Raw genomic sequence first — 11,072 nt, forward strand, 5'->3', positions numbered from 1 at the left:
CTTTGCAGGTAACTTACCCAAGCCACACACTCAGTCTATTTTATTGAGATTCACCTTCAGCTTATTGGCCCTCACGCAACCCACCGCTACATTCAGTCATTGCTCCAGGACCTGTGGAGTTTCACTTGACTCAAGGTATAAATAAATAAAGCAAGACCCTCCTGCTGTTGTTGGTGCAAATAGGAAAGTAGGGAGGCAAAATTGCAAAATGAGCAAAAATAATAGATCTTCCAGTTGCAAACATTGTTTCATAATGCATTTATTTGATTTGCTGGAAACAATCTTTAAATATAGCTGCATAACTTTCCTTTAAGTGGCCCTGTATTGTACAACATGGATTTATTCTTATGGCAATAAAAAACAGAGTTATAATCTTCAAGCTTGATGGGTAGCCTTAATTGCAAAAGCAAGTCATTTAATGGAGTTATTTTTAACATAAGGCACGTGGACAATGACTATATTTTTAAACACCTTCCCCACCACCATAATAGCTTATTATTATGGCAATCTGTAATTTGACTTTTAATGCATGTGGTATCTATTTCAAAATTGTGCAGTGCCTCCCACTCCCCCCTTTTTCTTGGTGAGTTAAGGCAAAGGTGCCACTTTCTGGAGGCATACAGATCAGCTACACATAAATAAGATAAAAGTGAGCTATCAAGGACCTTTGATGTTGCAGAATAGAGTATCTGCTAAAGGATTACTTTGTGAGCTTCAGTTTCTTAGAACAGATTGTTTGGTTGAGTAGCTGCTTTAGCTAGCTTCACATGGCAGGCAGAAGCTGTAGGAATCCAAGATTTAGATGTGCTTCTAAGACATGTCAGTAACAGTCTGCAGCATCCCTGATCATATGTAACAAATCCACCCACCAGCAACAGGGCAACTGCACAAGCAAGTAAAGAAGAGGGTCCCTTGGGACATCAGTGTTTGAGGAGCATAAGTGTAGCATCCATGTGTAATCTGAGAGGTATGCCCCGAGGATCTTGTCCATGATGTGATGCATGCAGGTGACCCAAGAGTTATCTTCCACTGTGGAACTTAAGCCTTTGCCTGTAGATTCTTCAAAACTCCTTTTTAGAGATGGTCGTGAGCAACTTTGCGGTCGGCCTTTCATTGTTCTGTTGGGTTGTGCACTTTCCCTGCAGTACCTTCTGGGACCTTCCCTGCAGGAAGGACTGAAGTCTCCATGAAACTGCCTCCCAGAACCATCTTGACTAGTTGGTGCAGAAGGGGCCAATGGAATGAAAAGCTGCTGACAGATTCAGGAGAACCAGCAGAATTGCACTTCCATAGCCATCCTCTTCCTCCTCCTAGGGCAGGTCATCTGCTAGTGCAGCCTTCCTCAACCTGATGCCCTTTTAGATATTTTGGACTCCCATCAGTCCCACCCTATACCATAACAGGGAAGGCTGCATTAGCGCAAAGCTCTTTTCAAGTCATCCTGGATTTAGTGCCTGTGGCCTGTGTAGACCAGTAAAAGTAAAGGTACCCCTGACCGTTGGGTCCAGTCGCAGATGACTCGGGTTGCAGCGCTCATCTCGCTCTATAGGCTGAGGAAGCCGACGTTTGTCTGCAGAGAGCTTCCAGGTCATGTGGCCAGCATGACTAAGCTGATTCTGGCGAACCAGAGCAGCGCATGGAAACACTGTTTACCTTCCCACCTATTTATCTACTTGCACTTTGACCTGCTTTCAAACTGCTAGGTTGGCAGGAGCAGGGACCGAGCAACGGGAGCTCACTCCATCATGGGGATTTGAACCACCAACCTTCTGATCTGGTAGACCAGTACCCTGTGCTAAAACTCCTGATTAGTTTCTGAATACCATTACAAAGTGGTGTATTAAACTCAAAGGCCTTTAGTTAGTGTCCGAATCACCTAAGGGGTGAGGATTAGTTACTTATGTGGGATGTGTTTGCCTGCATACAGCGATCTTTGAGGCTTCCTCCTCGCCCAGAATTAAACAGCGTCTCTCTTAGTGGGAGGGTCATCGCTTTGTAATCAATTCCCAAGAAGCTCTGGCAGACCAAGCCCACCCTCGCCTTCCAAAAAGCTGCAGAGGGTGCATTTTCATTCTCGTCTTCTTAATGCAAGAAGGGGCCTGCTTTTAGCTGAACTATATATCATTTTACTGCATATGGATTGCTGGTGTTTAACTAGTATAAATGGTAATTATTCTAGAGATAGTCTAATGGCAGTTTTTCTTGTTGATTTGTAAGCCATCCTGAGAACCTTTTGGGCAAATGCATGGGGTAGGTGCTTTAAATAAATTAATAAAGGGAGGGGGAGGAAGAGAGAGTGTCTTTTAACGGCTGCTGCTAAAAGCGAACTTTACAATCCCCAGTTGCCCAATAGTCGTGTCTGGTAATTAGAGTATCTCTATTACCCCATTTGATGGAGGGAGATAATTGCTCTTTAAAAATGATGCTTGTTTGTTACTAGCCTTGAAACCCACCGTTCTACTTTCCATAGGCTGCATTTGTTGTTCGTGGGAGTAATGATCAGCTCCACATTATATGGTGAGGCACAGGTGTGCCTAAATTAAAACTTTATTAACATAGCCAACATATGCTACCAATTCCACTTTGCATATAGTACCTAGGAAGGAAGGATTGTAGCCTGAGAGAATCCTCCATTCCAAGAGAATGTAATCTTTCAATTCCAGCTGGTCATTATGAAAACTATTTAACCTGGGTTTTCTCTCCCCCTGCTTCACCCTTCATCCCTTTTTCCTTTTGTGTTGCGGCTTTTAGTTGCAAGTCTTTCAGTTTGTTTTAATCTTTTGTAAATCATCCACACTGGAAGCCTTTCTGACCCTGAGGAGCAGGGCGCAAATGCTAAATGAATGAATGAATGAATGAAAAGAAGGTTGTCTTGCTAGGGCTGATGGGAGCTGTAGTCGGAAGCCTTTGGAGGGCACCACTTTTGCAAAGGCTGCCTTACATCATAAACTTTCACAAACTAGAGATCACTTTGTGAGATCCATGCCGTGTAATCCTCAGCTTGGTGAAAGCTGCACTAACATTCATTCATTTAATAAACAAACAAAAAAACAATCTGCCCTTTATCAAAAAAATCCCAGGTGCAACATTAAAAACACATTAGAGAACATCAATAATAAAAAGGTGATGAAAACACTTAAAAAGCATATTTTTATTTATTTATTTTTATTTTAAAGCCTAATAATAAAATTGTCATTATAAATATTAAAAGTCTGCTTAAATGAGCAATTTAAAAAGTGCCTCCAGATATGAAAATAAAATCTAATTGGTCTCTCCAAGGAGGGCATTCTGTGATTTCTATACGACCTGCAAAAGTCCTTTCTCACACTTCACCTCTGTTGCTCCAATGAAAGGGCCCAGAGCAGGCAGTGCCAGCTCTTTGAAATGTTGCAGGTACTCTGTTGGCACACCAGGTAAGCCAGGTGAACTCCACTGCTTCCCAGACCCACTTTTATGTGGCCTTGTGTTGACTCTCCTTTGGACTGCCTTCAGGGGTTGGTGTTGCTGGGCAGCCTTCATGCCTCAGCAGAGTCCCCATCTACTAATAAGCAGAACTCTCCTTGCCGCTACCGCCACTCCTTCTCCCTCATAATGCCTCTCACTAATGTCTCTGAGCATGTGGCCTTGATTTTAAATATTTCTAACCTTCTCATCACAGGATTCCATGGCAGCCTACAAAAGGGTGAATAAAATGAATTTGCAGAACATACAAGTGTGATTTGAAACCAACAAATAAACATAATAAAGCACAAGACAATTAAACAACACCAACACCCAAATGCAAAACAGCACAATCCCAACAATTATCTAGAACCTAAAATTCCTGGGCAACTAGAAAGGTCTCTTCACCCCAGGACACTGGTTCACTGTGGCCTTTGTAAGGAAAAAGCCTTCTATCATTCCGGCCAGCGTTCCCTGGGAAACCCCCATCGTGCCTCCCTGGGACACCCCCTTCAAGGCACATGAGAGGAATCAGAAAAGGAACACTACCTCTGAAGAATAATGGGACTCTCTCCCTTCACCACCCTCCAGCCCAAATGATCAATCCCACCTCAGTTGCCCATCCCTTGACCATGCAACACTTTGTGCCCAGAGGACAGCTCAATGAAGACAGAACAGGTATTGCGCTGGCCCTGCAGCCTTGTTTTAAGGCCAGTTGTGCCACCATCAGGGCAGAAGTTCAGGGCCCCAAGCAGCAAAATGAGCATGAACTACATTTGGAACGAAGGTAAACAACACACAACTGATGCCTGAAAAGACTGCCCCTCCCAGCCCTGGTAAGATATTAAGTCCAGAGTCTAAACCTACCCTAACTATGTCATTGTTTGCAGCTTCTCTGGAACAGGAGCTGCTTTTTTCCTGCTTCTTTCTCTCCACCACCACCCCCCTGACCTCCTACCCAGTTTGAACACAAACTAAGTTTGTTTCCTCCTTGCCGTCTTATTTCCAGCCGCTGATCTTTGCTGCTTTTCAAACAGACATCCAAAGACGTGTGTTTTGGCTTCAGGGTGGCATATGTGATGGTCAGAAAGCAGCAAAGGGCTGGGGCTCATCCACAGAACTCCCAAGTGCCTGAGGAGGGGTCTCCTTTGCCCCAGCATACGCTAGCTTCTGTCTCCCGCTCTGTGCCCAGGGACAGCAAACAAAGCCAGTGGGTAGTGCTGGTGGGTCCTGCTGATAACCAGGAAACTTTCTGTTTCAGCGCTAAGTGCAGCCTTAACTGACGGTGTGGCTCCTGTCCGCTTAGTAGGGCAAAAGCTTCTGGAGGGCCAGGAGGAAGACACAGACACAGCAGGGATTGTGCCAAGGAGGGACAGATACCATACCCTCCAACATTTCTGCGGTGTAAATAGGGACGTCCCATTCCATAATGATAATTTTACTGTTTATACCCCCACACATCTGACTGGGTTGCCCAGCCGCTCTGGGCAGCTTCCAACATATATAAAAACATAATAAAACATTTTTTTAAACTTCCCTATACAGGCTTTCTTTCAGGCGGCTCAGGGGTCTGAATACTGGAAGATTCAGGAGGGGTTAAAGGAACTTCATTAAACTATGGAACTCCCTCCCTCAGAACACAGTGATGGCCACCCAATTCACAAAGGAGAATATTGCTTGCTGGTTTCCCACAGGCATTTGTTCAGGCACTGCGAGAACAGGCTGCTGGACTAGATAGGACATTGGCCTGATCCTGCAGGGCTTTGCTTATGTTCTTATGGCACAGGCTCCTCATCCCTGTAGTAAAGATGATCCAGCTAGAGGGAAACAACTGTGGGACTGGATCTGTTTGGAGCTGGTTGAAAAGCTGCTTTAGCTTTGCAGAAGGACGTGTGAAAACCAGAGAGTTTGGTGCAGTGGTTAGAATGCTGGACTAAGACCAAGAAGAGACCAGGGTTCAAATCCCCACTCAGCCATGAGGCTCCCTGCGTGTCTTTGGGCCCGTCTCTGTCTCTCGGACTAATCTACCTCACAGGGTGGTTGTTGTGAGGATAAAATGCAGGGGGTGGGCGTGAGGGAGATGTTTCTTCAGTTAGTTCAGCCTTTGCCAACACCTTGAGGGTGCCAGGCTGTCAAAAGCTGATGTGTTAATTCCTCCTAATGAGGTTGCCTGTGAACAGCTTCTATCTGCTCTGCAAGAAAGCGGTGGAGAGGTTCAAGCTTGATCTGGCTGGGAAATGGTGCTAAAGTGCATCGTTTTATTATTCCACCTTCAGTTCCCGCAGGGCTTTGGAAAGAGGTCTCTCTGCTGCCCCCTATTGGGCAGAGTACACCATTGACACCTCAGTGTCCCCTTCTGCTCAGAAAGATGTTTTATGACGCGCTTTCAGACAGTTGCTGTTTTTGGATGGGACCCAGTCACAGGCCAGCAAATTAAGGCTGCTTATGAGCCACCATTGGCAGCAACAGCAGAGGATATATTCTACGTTTAAGACAATATCTTCTCTTGCTAATTCTACTGCTATAAATATGTATTCTATATTTGACCTCCTCTAGTAATGTACTGGTGGAATACAAGATGGGGGTCAGGCTCACCATCAGTGCAAGCCACCCTTTTAACATCACCTTTTGGGTGACGGCCTTGCCCTGTTTTAAAGTGTTTTTGCCTGTTTTGGGTTTAATTTTTGTGGTTGCTTTTTGTTTTGTATTGTTGCTGTTGTGTGGGAGGGAGGTGATGTAAAAATTGGGGTTTGGATTTTGCTGCCCAACTTCCCATGGGACTCTGAGTCCCCTAAGTCCATGAGAAGAACGGATGGAGGCAGAATCCAGTGGAAAGCAAGGCAGATCTTTATTTTTCTGATGCAACAGAGTTCTCTCCCCTCCTCCCAAGGAGGGAAAGATGCTGAACAAAAGTGTGCAGGAACCTTTAAAGACTTTTGACATTGCCCAGCCCCCTTAGCCAAAGACCCCCCAATCATCATGCATACATCATAGGAGGTGGTCTACAGCAGAAATCCTGTCTGCCAGGATACCTGATAATGGTCGCTGATTGCATTACCTGGGCAGACTGGCCATTCTTTTGTGATGGTTAATACTTTAGTTCCCGAATCCAGGTCACAGGCTCACCCTGTTCATACACAAATATGCCCTTGTCAGGATTTGTAAGCGAAAAGACAATGGGAAGCCTTTCCCCATTTGCCTCCCTTACTGCAGAGGAATATTTGAGGTCATTGGGAGAATCAAAATGGCTTCAGGATTGCTCTCCTGTACTGTTTCAGACACATAGTTCATACGTTTAGATATGTGTTCATTTATGAATATTTATTCTATATTTGAGACCTTGAAATTCTTATAACAGAGGGAAGCTGGGGAGAGCAGAGGGGACCGCAATCACAATGGTTCTGTACAGAACCATAGAGTTGGAAGAGACCCTGTGATTCATGTAGTGCAACAAAGGGGGCCATGCAGCTGTCTCTTACGGGGGTCAAGCCTGTAGTCTTGGCATTATCAGCACTGTGCTCGAACCAACTGAGCGTAAGGGGAGCTATGGTGTGGGCAGTGGGGCAGGCCAGGCAAGGGGCACACAGCAGAGGCAGTTAGTGACTCTGCCATGTGCCAGCTCCAGCCCCACACCTGGGGAATTGCGGTGCATGCCACGCCCCCTGGGACGTGCACCAGCCATGCCCTCGGATGTACACTGCTCCCAGTGCCGCAACAGGTAGCTCCACCACTGGCCCTTGAGTCTGTGGCTGCTGTTGCTGAATGCTAGGTTGGCTCTGAAGACCTCCCTCACCTATGATCTGATTGTGGATGAGGAGGCTGATCTGGTCTGTATCACTGAGCTCTGGGTGGGTGAGCAAGAATGAGTTGGTCGGGGAAGGTGGGTTGCTATAGCCTACAGAGATTCCATCTCTCTCTCCAGGCTCGCTGTCCAGTTGAGGAGGGAACTAGATGGTTTGTTCTTGGCACTGGACAACTGGCACAGATTAGGGATTCTGCTGGTTTACCACCTAGCAGTCTGCCTGCCTGAGCTGACAGGGCTGGTTTGTGAGGTGGTGTTGAGGACTCAGACTGCTGTTTTTCGGGGGACCTCAACATCCATGTTGAGGCGCCTGGCTCTGGGGTGGCTCAGGACTTCACAACTGCCATGACAACCCAGCATGTCATCACCCCAATGTATGTAGCAGGCCACACTTGGGACCTTGTTTTCTCAACTGGATAGGAAGAAGGTGATCTGAAAGTGGGGGATCTAGACATCAGTCTCTTGCTATGGCCAGATCACTTCCCATTGAGATTTAGGACTTATACATACTTGGCTTTCCTCCACTCCTTCCAGACATAGGTAAAGATAAAGGGACCCCTGACCATTAGGTCCAGTCGCGGACGATTCTGGGGTTGTGGCGCTCATCTCACTTTACTGGCTGAGGGAGCTGGCATACAGCTTCTGGGTCATGTGGCTAGCATGACTAAGCCGCTTCTGGCGAACCAGAACAGCGCATGGAAATGCTGTTTACCTTCCTGCCGGAGTGGTACCTACTTGCACTTTGACATGCTTTTGAACTGCTAAGTGGGCAGCAGGAGCTGGGACCGAGCAACAGGAGCTCACCCCGTCGTGGGGATTCAAACCGCTGACCTTCTAGGGCCCTAGGCTCAGTGGTTTAGACCACAGCGCCACCCACGTCCCATGACATGGATTGCACTTAAAAGCTCTGTGTCCAAGCTAGAGTCAGATAATAGTTTTCCAGAGAACTAAATGTTCTCTTAGGCATCAGTTTTGTCCCAGGAGTATACACAAAGATTTATTTTATCCTCTGGTCTTATTTGGCCAAACAGGTGCAGCAGGTTTCTGATGCACTAACAAAACCTGAAAAACCTTTTTGACCAGCAATGAAAGTGAAATTCGATTCTTCTTTTAAGCTGCCTCCAGCCCTCTACAAATGTTAATATATATCTACAAACTTAGTGTAGGCATGGCTGGGCAAATACTGAGAAAATGATAATAGGGAGAAAATGACCCACACAGCACTTAAATCTCTCAGCTGTGTTAATGGATTTTGCGGATGGCAGTCTTGCTATAGGATGCTTGGTAAGTTTTATTAAGCAGGAAAAATTCATAGATGTTGATGAGCAGAAGAGAGGATGGCTGCTGGCAGATGCAGCCAAGAGTTGCTTGGCCCCTTCAAATGTGTATTTAAACATCAACCTAGAAATAAATGATGGATTTTCAAAGACAGTTCTGTCATGCGGAAGAGTTCCCCAGTTCCCAGGAGAAACGTCCTGCCTCATTCCTGGTACAGTCCAGTGGGGACACTACAGATGTTGCTGCATTGTAAACAAAACAAATTAATTAAAGGAAAATTAGAACATCGGCACATTCATAATTGGCTAATCTACCAGCCCCTAATATAATTAATTATGTTAATGCAGGTGGCAGCTGCCATGGAAGGAAATATGCTGCTGACGAATGCTGCCAGCGGAGCATGGGGTGTCAGAAGGGAGCCATTGCTCCTGGGTAGGGGGGCTAACTGGAAGGGCCTGTCTCTGGTGTAGCTCCCGCTCCATCCAACAGAGCTTGAGCAGGAGACATTCCCATGAGTCTTTTCTCCTTTGCTCAGACAGGGAAACAGAAGACACCTTCCCTTGAGGCAGGTGAAAACAACAAAAACCGGAAGAACGTAGGAAGCTGCCTGATGCTGAGTCTGGCTGCACTGGTCCATCTAGCTCACTACTGTCTGCATTGACTGGCAGTAGCTCCTCAGGCTTTTCCCACCCTGCCTGGAGGTGCCAGGAACTGAGCTTGGGATTTGCATGCAAAGCAGATGCCCTCTGTAGCCCTTCCCCTTAAGAGTCCAGTTGCACCTTAAAGGCTAATAGATTTCCATAGAGCAGCACTCTTCCCCAGGCTGGTGGTGCTCTCTGGATGCTTTGGATGACAGCTCCCATCAGTCTCTGCATTGCAGGGGGCTAGACTAGATAACCCTTGGTGATCCCTTCCAACTCTACAATTCTATTGTTCTATTGTTCTATGTTCTGGAGGGCATCAGCAGCCCGGGGAAGGCTATCTTGTAGCCTAAGCGTTCATGGATCCTCAGAATTTAGTGTGTGTCATTAGGAGCAAATGCAGGCCCAGATCCCATTCCTGGGCTGCATGTGCAGAAAGACTCTGCAAGTGGATTCATAATGGGAGTGGGGACAGGGGACCATTTGGACGTTCTGCCACCCAGACTCCCAAATCCTGGAGAAATAATCAGCAACCAAGTGAAGATGGCCATGCACGTGGCGTGAGAGAAGAAGAGGATGAGTTTGGATTTGATATCCCGCTTTATCACTACTCGAAGGAGTCTCAAAGCGGCTAACATTCTCCTTTCCCTTCCTCCCCCACAACAAACACTCTGTGAGGTGAGTGGGGCTGAGAGACTTCAAGGAAGTGTGACTAGCCCAAGGTCACCCAGCAGCTGCATGTGGAGGAGCGGGGACGCGAACCCAGTTCACCAGATCTTAACCAGTCCACCGCTCTTAACCACTACACCACACTGGCATCTGGAAGGGTAGAAACTTGCTGGAGCATTCTGGCTAGGCTGAAATGAAGCCCCGCTCTTGAAAACTACTTCACATTCCCAGTGCAGAGCAGCAGGGGGCAGCAAAGCTCCAGCGAAACCTCCGGCAGCAGCATCATGTCATGGCAGCCACACAGAGAGAGCAGGCTGATTGTGTAAGTAGTGAGAGTACAACATGAAAACAAACCTTTTAAGGTGTATCAGCCAAGATACCACCCCCAAACACCCCCCCCACTCTCCCTGCTCCAAAGCTCAGAATGTAACGCAGAGAGTCTGTCTTTTAGAAGAGCAAAACATTTGCAGCCTGGCAGCCATAGAATAATAGAACCGTAGAGTTCTATGGAATGGATCGCAAGGGCCATCTAGTCCAACCCCCTGCAATACAGGAATCACAGCTAAAGAATCCCTGACAGATGGCCATCCAGCCTCTGTTTAAAAACCTTCAAGGAATGAGACTCCACCACCTTCTGAGGGAGTCCATTCAACTGTTGAACAGCACTTACTATCAGAAAAGGGACGTGGGTAGCGCTGTGGTCTAAACCACTGAGCCTCTTGGGCTTTCCGATCGGAAGGTCAGCGGTTCGAATTCGCGCAAGGGGGAGAGTTCCCGTTGCTCTGTCCCAGCTCCTGCCAACCTAGCAGTTTGAAAGCACACCAGTTCAAGTAGATAGATAGGTACTGCTGTGGCGGGAAGGTAACCAGTGTTTCCATGCGCTCTGGTTTCTGTCACGGTGTCCCGTTGCACCAGAAGCAGTTTAGTCATGCTGGCCACATGACCCGGAAAGCTGTCTATGGGCAAATGCCAGCTCCATCGGCCTGAAAGCGAGATGAGTGCCGCAACCCCATAGTCCATGGGTAGGCAAACTAAGGCCCAGGGGCCAGATGAGTCCCAATCGCCTTCTAAATCCAGCCGGCGGACGGTCCAGGAATCAGCGTGTTTTTACTGAATAGAATGTGTCCTTTTATTTAAAATACATCTCTGGGTTATTTGTGGGGCATAGGAATTCGTTCATTATTTTCTTCCCACCCAAAATATAGTCCGGCCCCCCACAAGGTCTGAGGGACAGTGGACCG

General features: G+C 47.0%; 1 long non-coding RNA gene across 1 annotated transcript; it reads right to left on the minus strand.

Moving 5' to 3' along the window:
• Window positions 1-8,516: 8,516 nt before the first annotated feature.
• LOC310710513 lies at window positions 8,517-10,268 on the minus strand. Its single transcript, XR_014528105.1, has 2 exons — window positions 10,186-10,268; window positions 8,517-8,763 (listed from the first exon to the last, which is right to left on the minus strand). It is a non-coding gene; the product is annotated as an uncharacterized lncRNA (long non-coding RNA).
• Window positions 10,269-11,072: the final 804 nt, after the last annotated feature.

The sequence above is a fragment of the Podarcis liolepis genome (genome assembly GCF_965112155.1).
Source record: "Podarcis liolepis genome assembly, chromosome: 7".
In the NCBI taxonomy this organism is placed as follows: domain Eukaryota; kingdom Metazoa; phylum Chordata; class Lepidosauria; order Squamata; family Lacertidae; genus Podarcis; species Podarcis liolepis.